This window comes from Dromiciops gliroides, chromosome 2, assembly GCF_019393635.1.
Source record: "Dromiciops gliroides isolate mDroGli1 chromosome 2, mDroGli1.pri, whole genome shotgun sequence".
Taxonomy (NCBI): domain Eukaryota; kingdom Metazoa; phylum Chordata; class Mammalia; order Microbiotheria; family Microbiotheriidae; genus Dromiciops; species Dromiciops gliroides.
The window spans coordinates 341,821,726-341,840,685 of record NC_057862.1 but is presented as its reverse complement, the minus strand read 5'-3'; the positions used below and the strand labels follow the sequence as shown (position 1 = coordinate 341,840,685).

The following is an 18,960-nucleotide window of genomic DNA, read 5'->3' as shown; positions in this document are numbered from 1 at the left end:
TGTGTAATTTAAAATTCTAAATGTGGGTTCTAATCTGTCCCCCCAGGTTTGGGGGAAACTGACTTAAATCACTGATAAATGAGTTTAGGTTTTTAAGGGTTTATTGAAAGATAGTAAAAGAAAGAGAAAGATTGAGAACAGATTTTTTATAGCTTGAAATCCTAGCCTTCCTAAACTCCCCTGTGAAGTTCTCTGCCACCACACTGATGTCTCACAGCCAAAGAGGAAGCCCAGTCCCTCCAGCGTCTGCTTCTTCCTTCATCTTCCCCTCCCAGAAATGAGAGGTTCTTCAAGCTGATTGGCTAGTGTCATTCAAATTCATTAAGTACTCTTAAGTACCAGCCAGATGTGCTTACAATCTAGTAAGTGGTCAACAGTCAGTCGCCTTATCTAATTCCATCAGTTTAAATTGGTCTGCAGGTAGGTCCCTGAGTATCTGCTAAATCCATTATCTTAACACATGCATTTGAACTCAGGTCCTCCTGGATCCAGGACCAGTGCTTTATCCACTGCAACACCTAGCTACCCCTAACTCGAAATCTTGAATCTACCAGAATGTCTTTCCACCATTCAATCAAACTTTGAGCTGAAGGGGCAGAAAAGATGGATTGTATATACAAATAACTTGGGTTTGACTTTATTTGCTCTGCATGGGGAACCAGGCATAGGAGACACCTTCAATATCAACCTGGACCTAAATCACTTTATTGTATTATTCTGTCCAACTGCCTCTTTTATTTTTCATGGCATGTTGTCAGTCCAGTTCAAGAAGGTTTGGAAAGTAAGCAACTGCAAAGTCAGCATGACAAGTAGCTTGTGTCGACAAAAGGCCCAGTGGCAAAGGAAAACAGTATTTGAACTTGAACTGGCAAGGCCCGCATGGCCCCCATAAAGATCTAACTCTTGCTGTTTCATTGAGACCAAACAACAACATAAATAAAAACAATACCGCAAACCCATCCCTACAAGTACCAGCCTCAATTTCTTTTTTGCTTTCTCTTTGCCCAAGTTCCAATTTAGGTTTCCACACAGGATACTTTGGTTGCTGCCTGACATTTTTTAACCCAAATGCCAGCCAAAATGACATTGTTCTTACCACCACAATAAATCTTCAGACAATTATCGCCTGTCCTTCTTGCGACATGTACTGAGGCTGGAGCTTTGTGGATAGATTTTGAGGCATCATTATTGCTTTGAGGAGTAGAATCCTAGATAGATTTTGGTTTGTTTTGAATAGTGTATTTGGTAGACGTCTTTTCTTCACTGTTATTCGATTTGGGTGTCTTGTCTTAGGTACTTCCGGTATAACAACATAATCCTTGCTTTCAAGGAATTAATAATCTCTTGGTTGATTGTGGTTGCTATAAGACATGTCAGCAACCATTTATGACTCAACCACTATGTGCCAGGCACTGTGTTGAGCATTGAGAATACAAATACAAAGATGAAATAGATACAAACATGCTTGCAGTTAAATCAATAAAAGATTATATATAGAGATATACAGTTATATATGTCTACATACATACCTACATATACACACACAAAATAAATGTAAATGATTTGGAGGGGAGATGCTAGCAACAAAACAGATCAGTAAAGGATGATTATGGGAGATAGCACTTGAACTGAGTGTTAAAGCGAGCCAGGAGTTTCTAAAGGCTGTGAAATTCAGTGTATGGGAAACAGCAAGTAAACCAAATTGGTTGGAATGGTGAATATTTAATGGTGAATAACGTGTAATGAGCCCAAAAAGATAGATTAGTGTTAAATTGCAAAGGACTTTAAATGCCAAAACAGGAATTTCTATTGGGGGTGCAGTGACAATAAATTGAGAGCCACTGAAGCTTCTAGAGTAGCATAATGGATGGATGGATGGATGGATGGATGGATGGATGGATGGATGGATGGATGGATGGATGGATGGATGGATACAAATAAAGATAGATGGATAGAAAGGAAGGAAGAAAAGTTATTAAGTGATTACTGAGTATCAGGGACTAAGTACTAGAGATAAAAATACAGGCAGACAAGACAGTCCTTAATCTCAAGAAACTTACATTATAAGAGAAAAACATATTAAGGAGATCAGGAAGGAGGATGGTCATACATGGTTTTAAGTGGCCATGTAGTCAAGGTGAGATGGACATCGGAATATGGGCACGATAAGGGAAAAAACTTATCCTATTAGAGCCCTGGGTGATTGCTGGGGGTAGAGTCCAAGTGTTTTGCTTTGTTTTTGTGGAGAGGAGGTGGGGTTGGTGACTAGAGAGCAGGTAGTAGGGTTAGAAATGGCCCCCCAAAGTATTCATAATGCAAACTTCTGCTTAGGGATATGAATTTGGCAACTGTGGAGAGGATGCATTGGAGAAACTGGATTCAGGCACAGAAGTTAGGAAGTTATTGCAGTCATCCAGGTGAGTGGCAATGAGGGACTGAAATAGAGTGGTTGTTATGTGAGTAAAGAGAAAAAGACAACGAGTAAATTCAGAGCAGCCTCTCGCTCAACTTCCCCCAGCCACCACCAGCGGGGGACGCTCCTGCTTCAGGTGATCACCCCCAATAAGGGAACTTTCCACAGTCAGATGATCACCTCCACCATCGGTCCTTTATAAAAGGATTTGCCTGGCACAGAGTTCCAGGGAACTCGTGATAGAAGAGGATCTCCAAATCCAGGGGAAAAAAAAAAACTGTGGAGTATAGATGCTGAATGAACCATACTATTTCTTTTGTTTTTTTTCTATTTTGAGGTTTTTCATCGTTGCTCTGATTTTTTTCTCTTATAACATGACTAATGCAGAAATAGGATTAATGTTATTATGTGTATATATATATATATAAAACCTATATCAGATTATCTGCTGTAGTCTGGGGGGGGAGGGAGGGGAGGGAGGGAGAAAAATCTGAAATTGTAAAGCTTGAATAAACAAAAGTTGAGAACTATCTTTACACGTAACGGAAAAAAAATAAAATACTTTATTAATAAAAAAAAAAGACAACAAGTGAGATATTCTGGAAGGAGAGTGACAAGATTTGGCAACCCTACTAGGGTATAGGGGTAAGAGTAAAGAGTCAAGAGTGATTCCTAGGTTGCTAATCTAGATAACTAGCAAGTGGAAAGGATGAAAAGATGACTGGAAAGATGAAAGGAAAGATGACCGGAACCCTGGAGAGAAATGAGGCAATTAGGAAAAGTATTGCTAGCAAGTTGCATAGTATATTGTATATAGTTAGTGCTTAATAAATGGGTTGAGTAAAATGAATGAACAAACAAATTAAAGTGTAAGCTCCCTGGCAGAAGAGATTGTGATTCATCTAGTAGACAATCAACTCCACAGGACAGGGATTTTTTCAATTTCTCTTCCATATTTGCCCATACCACCCAGAACCAGATTCGACCTATAGTAGTCTTGACTCACTGCTAATCTAAACTGTGTTTTTTTTTCTTTTTCTCTTTCTTTTTTTTTTTGGGGGGGGGTAGTGATTGTCATTTAGCAGGTCACATACTCTGATCCTAGTGTGAGGCAGTGTCCTAGTGTTGCCTAGTAGTAGATAGGGCACTGAAATGAATAAATGAAAAAAATATCGAGTGCTTACTATGTGTCAAGTACTATATGCTGGGTATATAAATAGAAAAGCAAGGCAATCTGTGCTCAAGCTTACTATTAATAGGGGGAGACAATACCTGCAAGAAGATTCAGCTACAAGTCAGAAAAACAAATGATCCTTATTTCACAGAAGCAAAATAGATGGTGATATGCTTTTTATAATGTCATTTTCCATAATAATATCTATCTTAGGGCAATTAGGTGGCAAAATGGATGGAGCACCAGGCATGGAGTCAGGAAGACCTGAGGTCAAATCCGGCCTCGGACACTGTGTGACCCTGGGCAAGTCACTTAACCCAGAGGTTTTTTTGGTTTTGTTTTGTTTGGGGGGGGGCAGGGCAAAGAGGGTTAAGTGACTTGCCCAAGGTCACACAACTAGTAAGTGTCAAGTGTCTGAGGACGGATTTGAACTCAGGACCTCCTGAATCCAGGGCTGGTGCTTTATCCACTGCACCACCTAGATGCCCCACACTTAATCCAGTTTTCCTTAATTTCCTCATATATAAAATAGCTGAAGAAGGAAATGGTAAACCACTTTAGTATTTTTGCCAAAAACAAAACAAACCCCCCAAACCCCAAATGGGATCACAAAAAATTGGACACGACTGAAAAGACTGAATAACATAATAATCTATTTTTTTGTTAGTTTCTGGCATTGAACCATTTGATAGTTCCATGGAAGGAATTTTATTTTCTGGGTCATCAATAGCTATGGCTGCTGAGGAGGTTGGGGGTTATAGCACCTGAGGAAGCAATTGCCAAGTTGCATCTCCACAGGGATTGTTTCTTCACAGAGATTGTTTCCTTGAACTGTGGCAGTCTAGCTGGAAGCAGGTGTAGTGGTCTGTGTGTATTGAAAATACCTACTCTATCCCAAGATAAGAATTATTGTAGGAACCTGGCCCTGTTGATGCATGTACTAAATTTATGACAGACAGCAAAGATAAATATCTTTAATAATAAATATTAATAAATATTTTTAGGCATTAAGGAGTCAGCACACTACAAAGGTTATGATTTCTTCTCTGAGATTTTCATGCCTTTGTGAAGTTTAGTAGTTTCCTAATTTTTACTTGCTAAGCTCACTTTTGTCCCTTAATAACAGAGAGAACTATCCGTAGTGACAGTCATTTGAGTACACCTGGAGTGAGTGTTGCCCAGTTTGGTCTAGTTATTTTTAAGTAGAAATTCACATAAGCAAATTTCTGAGAATGATATTCTCAACTGAGTGTTTTTGGGTTGAGCTTTGATTGGGAGCACAAAAAGCAAGTTACACCCATTCAGAATTATGCCAAGAAAATGGCTAAAATGTCTATGTGCTTTTTTTTTTCTTTTGCAGGGCAATGAGGGTTAAGTGACTTGCCCAAGGTCACACAGCTAGTGTCAAGTGTCTGAGGCCAGATTTGAACTCAGGTCCTCCTGATTCTAGGGCCGGTGCTTTATCTACTGTGCCACCTAGCTGCCCCTGTCCATGTGCTTTTTTTTTTTTTTTTGGTGAGGCAATTGGGGTTAAGTGACTTGCCCAGGGTCACACAGCTAATAAGTGTTAAGTGTCTGAGGACAGATTTGAACTCAGGTCCTCCTGACTCCAGGGCTTGTACTCTATCCACTGTGCCACCTAGGTACCCCCATGTACTTTTGATCTATTGATCACATACCCATGGAAATCAAATAGAAACAAAGGTCTCATATACACCACAAAATATTTATAGCAGTATTTTTTGTTGTAGCAAAGAACTGGAAACCAAATAAATGTCTATCAATTAAGGAATTACAAAATAAATTGTGGTACATGGCTGTAATGGAACATGATGAAAGCATAAGAAACAAAGAATTTGATTAATACAGAGAAACCTGGGAAAACATACAAATTGATGTGAAGTGAAATAAGTAGACACAGAAAAAAACAATCTATACCAGTGGTGTCAAACTCAAATAGAAACAGATCTCTGTCAGCACATATTGACATAGAAAACCACAAATTGACATTATCTGTGTTGTATTATATTTTTATTTATTCTGTAAAACATTTCCCAATTGCATTTTTTTTTTGTTTTTCTGTTTTTGTTTTTGTTTTTAGTGAGGCAATTGGGGTTAAGTGACTTGCCCAGGGTCACACAGCTAGTAAGTGTCAATTGTCTGAGGCCGGATTTGAACTCAGGTACTCCTGACTCCAGGGCCAGTGCTCTATCCACTGTGCCACCTAGCTGCCCCTTGTTTTTTTTCTTTTTTCTTTCTTTTTTTTTCCAGGGCAATGGGGGTTAAGTGACTTGCCCAGGGTCACACAGCTAGTAAGTGTCAAGTGTCTGAGGCCGGATTTGAACTCAGGAACTCCTGAATCCAGGGCTGGTGCTCTATCCACTGCACCACCTAGCCACCCCCTCCCAATTGCATTTTAATCTGGTTGGGACATTAAGGAGTTTGACACCTTTGAATATACCACATCTACAACAGTATAAATAGAAAGAACAGCAAGAACAACAACACAATCAAAACTTAACACTGTGAAATAATAATGACTAAGCTGGGCTCAAAAAAGGCATGAGTCTAACTTCTCTGCCTTCTAGAGGCATAGGATTATGAACATGGATCACTACATAGTCAATTCTCGTCTTTCGAAGTAGTTATACTTTATAAAGTCACTGCAAACACTGAATCAGCAAATACTGAATCATCTCTCCTGGGGAAAAAATGTAGGGTTAGGTTCCTGCAAGCCTTTGGTCACAAGATTTATTTGAGCACTTTCCAGAGTAGCCTCACGTACAGACTGAAAAATTTCCTCCTTGTATTTCTGGATGTATCATATTGTTCATTCATTAATATTGAACTGACAGACAGCAGCTCTATAACTCACATCTGAAAGAAGTTTATCTAACACAATTATTTTCTCCGTAAGGTACATCACACTTTTCCTGATCTTAGGAACGTTAGCACTTCCAACACTACACTTAGGAGATATTTTCAACAGAAAAATCACCAACAAAAAACACAAAATTTTACTTGTTTACAGTTTAAGAGCTGAAACAAGAAAGCAGAGCATCATCTTGTTCAACCTTCAGCTGGGAACATGCACATCAGGCAACTCAAATTTTTTGCCTTATTGTGCAAGTCTCAAATGACCGCAAAAGCACCATGAGTATTGTTTTGGGGGTTACAAATAAATTTTAGTGAGTAGACAAATTTGCAAATACAGAATCTGAGAATAATGATCAACTGTAGAACATCCAACTTGGATGCTCGCAGGATCATAGATTTGATGTATTTGTTTTGCTGATTGTTTAAAATCTTCATCATTGTTATAAAGGTTGGCTCTTTGAGAAGGTGAGGAGAACCACCTATTGGGTATTGTGAAAAACAAAAGTTGTCCATAGCAAGAAAACTCCTAGTAAGTTTAGAACAAACTGTTATAACAAAATAGAAGTTGTACCCAATAATGTTGTTGAGTTCCTTATGGAACTCATCTGCGATTAAGTAGACTCCTTTACCTCCAGAGTCAAGATCAGTTGTGCCATGAAGATGTGTACAACAAGGGATACTTTAATATGTTATTTTGTAAATGAATGTTCATATTTTAGTAGCAGATAATTCTTCCCTTTCTAGGTTGTGTGTGTGTGTATGTGTGTGTGTGCGTACATAAATGCATGTCTACCTATTATTTATGTATATATGAAGGTACATGTATTACTGTGTGTACATGTGTATACATATATGCACACGTACATGTACGTGTACATCTACATCCATTTCTGTTGGTAGAGTTCAAGTCTCTGGACTGTCCCTAGAAAACATAAATGTATCATCCCAGTCTTGTCTGTATTACAAATTTCAGGCTTCGGACTGGGGTGGATTTCAGCACTGAAACTGTGCCCCCCCCCTTTTTCCTTTCTTGATCAGCAAGGATTATTGAGCTTTACTCTGTCCCCTTCCTTTCTTCCACCCTTCCCCAATTCACCACAGGAGGAAAGTTCTAGGCAACAATTTGAGCCTGCTTAGTGTTAGCTCTTTATCCCTTAGAATAATAACATTAACTTGAATTCGTGTAGAATTGTAAGTTTTAACAAAGCACTTTCCTCAAGGCCTAGTGAGGTACTGGAGTTCAATTCTCATGATCTCCGTTTTACAGACAAAAGAAACAGAGGCTCCTAAACGTTCTGTGGTCAAAGAATGATTAAAAGTCAAAGGTGGAATTCAAGCACTGCTCTCTCTGCTGATTTCAGATCCTCTTACTAATGCAACAGTGGCTATTACCTCAGACTTTTGCTTATTAGCTCCTTCACCACCTCATAAGTAGTTTTTAATGGTGAGGGAGGGGCATAACTGGGAAAAGGCCTGAGCATTTCCAAATGCCTTCATGTGGTTATAACCCTGATTTGAGATCATAATAACAATAACAGACATTTATATAGCACAAATACACAAAAAATTATTAGTGCAGTTTCAACAGTTTTAAGCTTTAATGGCTTAAAACTGTACTAAGATTTTTGGACATTCTCTCTGTCTTTGTCTCTTTCTCTGTCTCTCTGTCTCTGTCTCTCTCTATCTCTATCTCTGTCTCTGTCTCTATCTGTCTCTGTCTGTCTGTCTGTCTTTCTCTCCCCCCCCACCCTCTGTGTTTGAAATTTGATCTTCATAGAACTCTGTGAATAGTCACTACAGGCATTATTATTATTACCCCCATTTTACAGATTTGGAAACTGAGTGAGGTTGAGTAATTTGGCTTTGGTTTTAGAGTTAGAACATATTGAAATCAGAATTTGACCCAACATCCTTCTCAGATCCAAAGTCCAAGTCCAAGCACTTTATCCAGTGTATATGTTGCATTGATACTAGTATCATTCGTGCATGGATAAATGAATGAATGAATAAGTAAGTAGAAAATATTTCAGAACTTTGAGAACAGAATTAGACTCCCTTGATAATACTGGAATTGTTCATTCACAAAGTGATAGGCGCTGGTCTTTGCACAGTTTCATGCAAGAAGCAGCAAATGCAGTGCTTGAAACATGAAAGATGAAGTAGATGTTGAGAGAGAGAGAGAGAGAGAGAGAGAGAGAGAGAGAGAGAGAGAGAGAGAGAATGAGAATGAATGACACTTCACAAATAGAACTCCCTAAAGAAATGAAGCCTCCAATAAAATAGTAATCAGAGTCTATGTGTCTTTCCTGTGTCTGGGGAAGGTTCTCCCTTTCCTCTATGCCTTGGCAAAAGCTCAGAATACAGAAAACAAATGATATTTTTGGCAACCCAGTAGAAGCATCCAGCTGTTGAGAGGAGGCTGAGGCTTGGGGATAGGCTGGAGGCAGTGAAATGCTGGTGTGTGTGTGTGTGTGTGTATGTGTGTGGTGGGATGGTGGGGGGAGGTAGGGAAAAACAAGAATAGAATTTATCTTTAAGATGGAGTTATCTTTGTTTTTAATTTTACATATGGGGCTAGTAACACATGAAGACAGAGGTTTTTGAAAACAGAAGACGTTGGGGAGATAAGAGTGATCATGGAAGGCACCATTGCCTTCTCCAGAAAAAAGATTCTGCTGCTTGGAAGGGATTATATCTAAGCAGGGAAGTTCAATTCTGAAATGTTTCTTGGCTTTTCTTAGTGTTTTCGTATCAGGGAAGTCTACCTCTTGTTTCTCTTGCCTGAGCAGTAAGAGGAGAGATTACACATCTGGAAAAGTTTCAGATATGTCGGGGGAGGGGTTGTGTTAGACCTTCTATTTCCATTTATTTATCTATCTAGCTATCTATTTGCTCAAGGAAGAAGAGCCCCTCTGAAACATCATTTCCTCCTCATCTTGTATTAATTTAGAAAAGTTTAATTTCTGCAAAATACTGCTGCTGATCCCTCCTTTTCTATAAATTCCTGTCATCTGAAGCTCTCAATGTGCTGTACAGATGTTACATAAGCAGCCCTCACTGCCCTCTGATTTGCTTTTTGACCTCCCGCTGGTTATTGTTCAACATTGTTCTTTTTTTTTTTTAATTTTAAAATTTTGGTTTTGTTTTAAATTTTTTTTATTTTCTAATTGTTCTACATTATGACATTGCCATGTTTCTTGAGACTCAGCATACCTGCAGGGTTTTGGACTGAGCTCTCTTTACTTCCCCTAAAGTATACTTTGCTACCTCCACATCTTTGGGTACAATCCCTCCCCCTTTCCCCCTGCTCTATTTTCTCATCTATGAAGTGAGGGAGTTAGACTATCATTCTGAAGGCCCCTTCTAGTCCTGGATCCTATAAAGCAGACCTAAATTGCAAAGAGATGGCCAGACAAGAGTAGTGGTAGCTAATGGGATTCTGGATCCTGACAAGTTTGGGATGAACAAGATGGTCCATCTGCCATCATCAAACATCTCAAATGGGTATTGAACTGGAGTGAAGGCACCACTAGCAAAGTCAAGGAGATTCCATTTGCTTTGAAGATAGATGTTCCAGAGGGGGAGCTAGAAAGTATTAAATTTGACATATAATATTCCTAGGGGACCATGGTGGGAATGTGAGATGGGATGTAGGCTGATTCTCTGGAAAATTACTGGTTCATCACAGATAGGCAGGGCTGGCAAGAAGGACCAGGAAGCTGGTGGAAATTACTAAGACAGGATTGTCTTGAATATGCTTCTGTCTTTCTTGCTAGGGTAGTTTTTAAAAATTGTTTTTGATATCCATTGTAAAATAGGTGAATTTCAAGGAAAATAATCATGAAATGCAAAATTCTGTCAGTTATCAGCCAATATACATTCTAATCTACCACAGAAGTTTTAATTACTTATGAAGAACATAATACTATATTAACTTAACATATAAATTATATAATTTAACTATATTATATAACTTAACCATATATTTACATGTATTTCATGTTATACACATGTGTGTATACACACACACACACATATATATGGATAATGGTTTGTGAACATGTGTGGTATGCTAGGATTTCTGAGTATTTCAGACCATAAGAATATTTATTTCTATCTATGCTATACAGTACGACAGTTCAGTGTCATCTAATAATATACAATTTCAACTTTTCTGAATTTGTTGTTTCTAAAATGTAGCTATTTTATGAATAAAATTTCAATTTGGGCTATACTTTTATTTTTTATAAATTATATAATTTAAAATTGTAATTATCAATATAGAAGATTAAATGACTTTGAAATGTATTAAAATATAATTTATTTAAAATGTTTTCTAACAGTATTTTCTCTTCTTTTTCATTTGAACAAATCTTACCTCAATTATAAAATTTAACATTCTAGTGAAAAACAAAGTAGTTGCATTTGCATGTAGTTAATTTAAAACATTTTGCATTATGTAACTATTGGAATTTATAAAAAGTTTTAATTTGCAAAGGTGCAGTTTGTGAGTTTTATTACAATGTGAATTATAAAAACATGAATCTAGTACATGTGAATTTTATTTAATTTTTGTATGTTCTTTTTGTTTGTTTTCTTTTGCTATTCCACATCTGTTTACAGGACAGTTCATATTTGGAATTCTGTCATATATCAATAGAAATCCCCTGCAGAGATTTCTAAAAATAAGTTTTCATTGATATTTTCTCACATACCATAGTATCCCTTGTATTACCACGCTCCCCTTCCTAAAGTACCATCTATATGAAGAATATTTTTTGGAGAAGAGAGAAAAAAAATCAACACAACTGAGTAATATATTGAAAAAATCCAAAAAAAAATGTACAATGTAAACACTTGTAGAACTCACATCTCCATGAAGGGGTAGGTTAGGAGTATCTTTTCATATCTCTTAATTTGAGTTACACTTGGTCTTTATATTTTTGTTTCATTAATTTTGGGGGGGGCGGGGCAATGAGGGTTAAGTGACTTGCTCAGAGTCACAGAGCTAGTAAGTGTCAAGTGTCTGAGGCCAGTTTTGAACTCAAGTCCTCCTGAATCCAGGGCTGGTGCTTTATCCACTGTGCCACCTAGCTGCCCCTGTTTCATTAACTTTTGATTTTGTTTTATTTCATTGTTCTTTCCATTTACATTATTGTAATTACAAATTTATACTATTTTCTTGGCTCTTCTTAATTCACTCTGTATCAGTTTATATAGATTTTTTTCCATGTTTCTCTGTTTTCATCTTACACATCACTTTTTATGGCACAGTAACATTTTATTACATTCATGTACCACAATTTGTTTAGCCCTTTCCCCATTGATGAGCATCTAATGTTTCTAATTTTTAGCTATCACAAAACGTGCTGCCATAAATGTTTTGAATTACACAGGAACTTTTTTCTTATCAATGGCTTCCTTGGGGTATAACCTTGGGTATAGAGTCTCTGGTTCAAAGGGTATGAATATTTTAGTCACTTTATTTGTGTAATTCTGAATTGCTTTCCAAAATGGTTGTGCCATTTCACTGGTCCACCAACAATGTATTAGTGTGCCTATCCTTCCCCAACACCTCCAATATTGGATGTCACCATTCTTGTCATCTGGCAGTTTGCAGGGTGTGAGGTAAAACTTTGGGGTTGTTTTGATTTGCATTTCTCTTATTATTAGGGATTTGGAGCATTTTGGTCAGGTTGTGAATATTTGGCAATTCTTTTGAGAACTGCCTATCTTCTTTGACTATTGGGGAATGACTGTTGTAGTTATGTAATCTATCTATCATCCATCTTCCTATTTATCTATCTATCTCATCTATCTACTGCATCTATCTATTTACTCCATCTATCTACCTACTTAACTATCTAATCTATCTATCTACCCACCTATAATTTATTAATTATTTATAATATCTTGGATAAGAAACACTTATCAGAGAAATTTTGTACAAAGATTTTTCCATTTAACCCCTTCCCCTCATATCTTAGATGCATCATTGTAGTTTGCGCAGAAGCTTTTCAGTTCCCTCTTCTGCTATAGATACGGTATTATGTTTCTTTAGTTACTTTACTTTAATCTTTTTTTTTTCAGGTTTCCCTGTTGCCACTGGCTCTCTTCCTTTCATCCCTGATCTTTTCTCTTCATTAGCTATTCCTCTTTCCTCTCCTCCCCTTCAGCTAGTCTTCCTATTGCTAATAATAATGCAGCAAATATTTATTTAGCACCTATGTGCCAGGCATTGTGCTAAGCAAGTACTTTGCAATTATTATTTAATTTCATCCTCACACCAATGCTGGGAGATAGGTGCTATTATTATCCCTATTTTACAGGTGAGGAAACTGAGGCAGACAGAAGTTAAATGACTTGTCCATCTACTAAGTGTTTGCAGCCAGATTTGCACTCAGGTCTTCTTGAGTCCAAGCCTGGCACCCTATCCACTGTGCCTGACCCATGGAAGGGCCCCTCCGCAACCACATCCATGATTATGTGGCCCACTGCTGATCTATACTCTTTCTTGTTGACCTTTTTTTCCCTACATTTACTTGGAAATCTCTGCCATGTCCATGCTTTCCTTCTCCTCCAGGAGCCAATTGTTCTCCTCAAGGTTCCAACTCCTCTTCTCCCAGGACAGTTAGACTTTTAAGCAACAAATCCCCAAGTCCTCACCCAGTGTATGGGCCTCATCTCCCTTTACTGTGCATCTCTCTTCATTCATAGGAACATTTGTCGGTAGAACCCCTTCCTACCTCAAAAGTAGGGCCTTCTTCCTTCCCCTCTCCCTTTCAGCCTTTAAATCCTTCCCCTGTCCTTCTCATCCATTCCCCCGAAGGTTCTTCTCTTTCTGAGACCACAGAGGTCAGCTTCTCCTCTTTGCTAGCCTGTGATAGGACTGCGATCCATCACTCACTCCTCTCTATCCCCCTCCTCCCTTCCCCATTTTGTACCCTCCCATGTTCCCCATAGGCAGTGTGAGATTCAAAATTGGATATACGGAGCATTAAACTCCCCCTTTTAACTTTCCCCTATATCTATATCTATATCTATATCTATATCTATATCTATATCTATATCTATATCTATATCTATATCTATATCTATATCTATATCTATATCTATATCTATATCTATATCTATATCTATATCTATATCTATATCTATATCTATATCTATATCTATATCTATATCTCTCAGACCACTTAGAAAAGGAAGCCTCTGAGCTTTAATCTGTGAGGGATTAGTTTTTATTGCTTGGGAACTAATTAGACAACAAAAGGTGATACCAATTAGGGAAATAGGGAAGTAGAAATACAGATGAATGACCTTAGATCTAAACTTAATCTATTTTCCTTTATAAAACTCACCGAATCCCAAACTGCCCGCCAGGCCAAGAACCAGCACACCCAAAGCCGAACACCAACCATGTATTTCTCAACTCCTCTCACCCGCATGCATGCCGCCACGGTTTAGCAGCCAGAGAATGCCAACTTCTGTTCCTGCCCTCACTTTTAAGTTTGTGTCCCAGAAGTTCCTTGCGTTCGAGTTTTCCTCCCAAAAGGGGCAGTCCTTCAAAAGCTGCTTCAGTAGCATGTGTAATCTCTCAAATAATTCAGCTAAAACTTCCAATATTAATCTTTACCACAAATAATTTTTACCACATTCCCCCCTTTGTTTCATTTGAAAAATGAATGAGTTTGCTCAGTGAAACAGCAGGGTGTCCCCAGGTTCTGTCCATAATGTCCTGTCTTGCTCTTCACTGTCACCTCTACCAGATTTCCACCTACCCTCACCCTAGTCTCCTTGTGGACATTTAGGGCAATGCCCCTTACTGTGTTCTCTGTGGTCACGCTGATGTTGTTGCCATCCTTGCCTGGTGCTTTTATTCATTTTTCCTGAATTTCTGTTGTTTACAGTGTTCAAGAGGCAAATAATCTCTTTAGTTCTGATTTTCTTCCTAAAAATTTCAAACTCTTCTTTGTTATAGAACATCTACCCTTTAAAGATTTTTAACTTGTCCCTAGTCACCTCCCCCAGGAAATACCCTAGAATATCCCTATCCCACCTTCTCCATTCCCCTCTTCTGCTGTTGCAGGAATTGTCTTATGGGGTTATTTGAAGGTATTTGGAGGGTTCTTGGAGAGAGTTCTGGGAAGTCACTGCCTTTCCTCTGCCATCTTGGCTCCGCCATTCCATTCCCCTCTTTTCTGCTTTTATCAGGGAGTGGGAGGAGACGCTGAAACTTTTTTTTTCACCAGACCTACAGAGATGTCACCACTTCATGACCTGGAAAGAGAATTGGGATTTTGCATGACTTTGGGCAAGTCATCACACAGGGTCTCAGTTTCTTCATTAGTATAATGACAGGGTTGGATTGAACAAGATGATCTCTACTGTCTCTTCAAGCATTAAAATACTGTCAATTTCCTTGAGCCCTGTGTAAAAGGGTGACATTTCTATCACTCTGTGTCATTAAAAAGTGAGCTAGACTAATGATAGAAGCAGCTTCATCTTACCTTCTTTGAAAAGGATCTATTACGGGGGCGGCTAGGTGGCGCAGTGGATAAAGCACCGGCCCTGGATTCAGGAGTACCTGAGTTCAAATCTGGTCTCAGACACTTGACACTTACTAGTTGTGTGACCCTGGGCAAAGTCACTTAACCCCCATTGCCCCACAAAAACAAAACAAAAACAAAAACAAAAAAAAAATGAAAAGGATCTATTACCATTCATAGGGTGTAAGGTAGCAAGGTCCTTGACCGCAAGTCAGAGACTAATTTAAAGAGCCTGCCACCACCTTCTGTTGTTACCTGTACCAGACAGAGAACTATGGAACATGATGTCATGAGTGAAAATATTGAAAAATTATTTGATTCTTAATACTCCTAATAAGGAAAGTTTCCTGGGGAATTAATCTTGGACAGTGTTGGTTCAGTAGAACCTGAGAAACTCAAGGACAAGAGGATCCATCCATCAATATGAAACAGTCTTCTGAGTACACTTCCCCCGCCCCCCCATGGCTGCATAATTGCCATTTTAATTTGCATTTATAGTCATTTATAGTATACTGTATGTATGTATGTATATGAGTATATTTGTTCACATATGCATGTATGTATATATATACATACACACATATATGTAGCTGGAGGTACTAGGGTATTTTGTTGTTGTTCAGTTGTGCTTGTCTCTTTGTGACTTTATTTGGGGTTTTCTTGGCAAAGATGAGAAATTGAGGCAAACCGGGTTAAATGACTTGCCCATGGTCACACAGCTAGTAAGTGTCTGAGGCCAGATTTGAACTCAGGAAGATGTCTTCTGATTCCAAGCAGTGTGTGTGTGTGATATACTAGAAAGATGACAAATTAATAGATTGTGTCAATCTTGTATTAGTCTTTAAAATCCAACTGTACATCTTCACCAGATTGAGTTCACATTTAAAAATCTGTACAAATCTGAACTAATGACTTTATCTTCAATAAACCTGCATCTCCTTACAGCTTGCCTATTTATATTAATAGTAACATCTTCCTGGTTACCTAGTCTCCAGGCACCTGGATCATTCTCACATCTTTCCTCCCTCCATATTTAAATGGGAAATGTAAGTAAGCGATCTTGTTAAGCCTTCCTCTTCTATATGTCTTGTATAATTTTCCTTCTCACCTAGAGACATTTTAGTGACACAGTAGCTAGAGCACTGAGCTTGGAGTCAAGAGACTTGAGTTTGAATCCTGCTTCATACACTTTCAAGCTAGATGACCCTGGGCATGTTAGTTTCCTACTCCTTAAAATGAAGGAGTTAGTGGCCTTCAAGGTCCCTTCCAGCTTTCATTCTATGATATTATGATTCTTTTACTGCCACAACACTAGTCCAGGCTCATAACCTGTAGCCTGTATTATTGGAATGGCTTCCCAATCTCCCTACCTGTAATCTTTCTCTTCTCCAGTCCATCTTTTACAAAGCTTACAAATTAATAAATGTACAAGTCTGACAATATTTTCCTTTTGCTCAGAAACCTTCACTGGCTCCCTATCACCTGCATAATAAAATACAAATACCTCAGCTTTCCCTCTATGACCCTCCAAAATCTAGCTTCAATGTGCATATCTATCTTACTTTTCTTAGAAATGAATGTTAGCCTACATTTCTATCTCTATTCCTCCCACTCACACACACTGTGTTCTAAATCACAAACACTTAAGTTCATTCCCCACACTCTTTCTTCATCTCTGCCTGTTGAAAAAATTTCTCTTCCTTCAGGTGACACCTATACCAATCATCTCCCTATGTTAAAGTGTGATTTCTGTTCTTTCCTAGAGCCCTTGGATTCTCTCCAAGCCCCCCTACCTTGTATCATTCTCATCTCTGTGTATGTTATGTCTTCCATCAAATGTAAACTCCTTGAGAATAGGACTTGGTTCAGTTCCACTTTTATTCCCCCGAGCCTACATTATACATGGTCCTTATGCTCATAGTAAATATCCAGTGAATTTTTAGTTAAATTTGTTATTGCTCTGTTATATTGTACATAGATTGATGTTTTTCTTGGGGTTCCCATCTCAAATTGAAGTTTACAACATTATTAGTCCAAAAGTGGAAGGTTCTATTAATATCTTAAGCTTTGCGAGCTGGACAGGACTTAAGTGACCACGTAATCCAACTTTCTTGTTTTCCAGATGAGGAAACATAAAGAGATTAACTGATTTTTCCAAGGTCACACAGGTGAAATTTGAACACAAGTTTGAGGAATTCAAAATCCAGGGTCCCTCCCACCACTTAACATGTACTGTTGCCCCCATTGAATTTGGAAAGTTCACAAACCATACAGGGCAGTTAAAAAAAGCTAAAAATTCTTCCCTTGCAGTCTACTAAGTAAACTACTTTGATATATTTGGTATTTCTATGATGAACATTTGAACCACTGCTCTGAGTTTCAACATGCTAACTTGTGGTTGTTTTTGACCATTTGAATGGGATCTTAGTGTGCCCAAATGTCCAAGGGGCTGGTCGCAACAGCAACTGTAACCAGAACGTCTTAGAAGCTTCCTTTGCATCACAGGATACACAGAAGGCTGCTTCTCTGGAGAAGGTAACCTGAGGTAGCAGGGGAGCTATGACAAGTAATGAATAGCATAGAGTTTTTCTTGGTATTCAAGACCTCACCCTTCTCAGCAGAAGGACAAGAGCACAGAAAGAGAAGAACACATCACATTTACTGTTTCTTAAGGATGGTAGAGATGTGGAATCTATACCACCTGGGTGTAAGATAATGTCAAAGTTTACCTTTCAGAGCCCAGTGTTCCAGGAGTGGAATGCAAGGTTATAATGGAGAGGAGACCAAGATGTAGCCGGAGTAGAGGCATTATGGTGTGAAGATGATGGGCAAGGGTCATGGAAGGCTGATTGGGGATAAGATAGGGAGAAAGATTAGCTTTGTGCAGTGGCAATGTTGTAGCCAATGAGGTTTAACCGAGGCATAATTATTGCTAATTGAAATTTAGAATTAGATAGATGGTTCAGTGGGTAGCATGCTGGGCCTGGAGTTGGGCCCAGGAAGACTTGAGCTTTGGAGTTTGGAGATGATGCATGGAGAGAGCATGCTTCAAAAGAGATCAGTGGGGGCAGCTAGATGGCACAGTGGATAAAGCACTGGCCCTGAATTCAGAGGACCTGAGTTCAAATCCAGCCTCAGACCCTTGACACTTTCTAGCTGTGTGACCCTGGGCAAGTCACTTAACCCTCATTGCCCCACCAAAAAAAAAAAAAAAGAGAGAGAGAGAGATCAGCAATGCACTTGATAGGGGTACCTAGGTGGTGCAGTGGATGGAGGGACAGTCCTGAAGTCAGGAAGACTCATCTCCCTGAGTTCAAATCCAGCAAGAAACACTTACTAGCTGTGTGACCCTGGGCAAGTCATTTAACCCTCATTGCCCTGCAAAAAAAAAAACCCAACAACAACAACAACCAAAAAAAACCAAACCATCCACCACAATTCAAATGCTACCTGTTTGTAGAAACCTTTCCTTAGTTGATGATAATCTCTTCTCTCCTAGTTTCCTGTCTCTTCCTTTAGTGTTCATCTTGTTATACCATGAGGTTATGGTTTTATTTAACTTTCTAAAGACCACGTACTATATTTATGTACCTTCTTTTGGTATTTTCCTATGATTTCATCACTACGAGGAACTTTTAGTAAGGCTTCTTCTTCTCAGGCAGATCAGCTCTTGGCCTGCAATATCTTGTCTCACTGAGTTTCCTGAAGCATTCAGGGGATGCCAATGTAACTTACCCAGGGTCACATAAGCAAATCCAGGGTGAGACTTGGATCTAGGCCTTCGAAGGCCAGCTATCTATCCATATACCATGGTTATCCTATATAGGGTAGCTCAACTTTAAGCTATTAAAGCTTAAACTTGCACCAAGACTGTGGGACATCATGTTTATAGTTTATATTACAATTATTTGTTCCATGTTATATCTAAATTTCCAGTTTCTGACAAT

General features: G+C 38.6%; 1 protein-coding gene and 1 pseudogene across 1 annotated transcript in view; both read left to right on the top strand.

Annotated features, from left to right (window-relative positions):
• Positions 1 to 18,960, top strand: part of SLIT3 (slit guidance ligand 3) — an 815,836-nt gene that overhangs the window by 335,056 nt on the left and 461,820 nt on the right. The gene's annotated exons all lie outside the window — the stretch shown is intronic.
• On the top strand, positions 17,889 to 18,021 carry LOC122745172 (annotated as a pseudogene).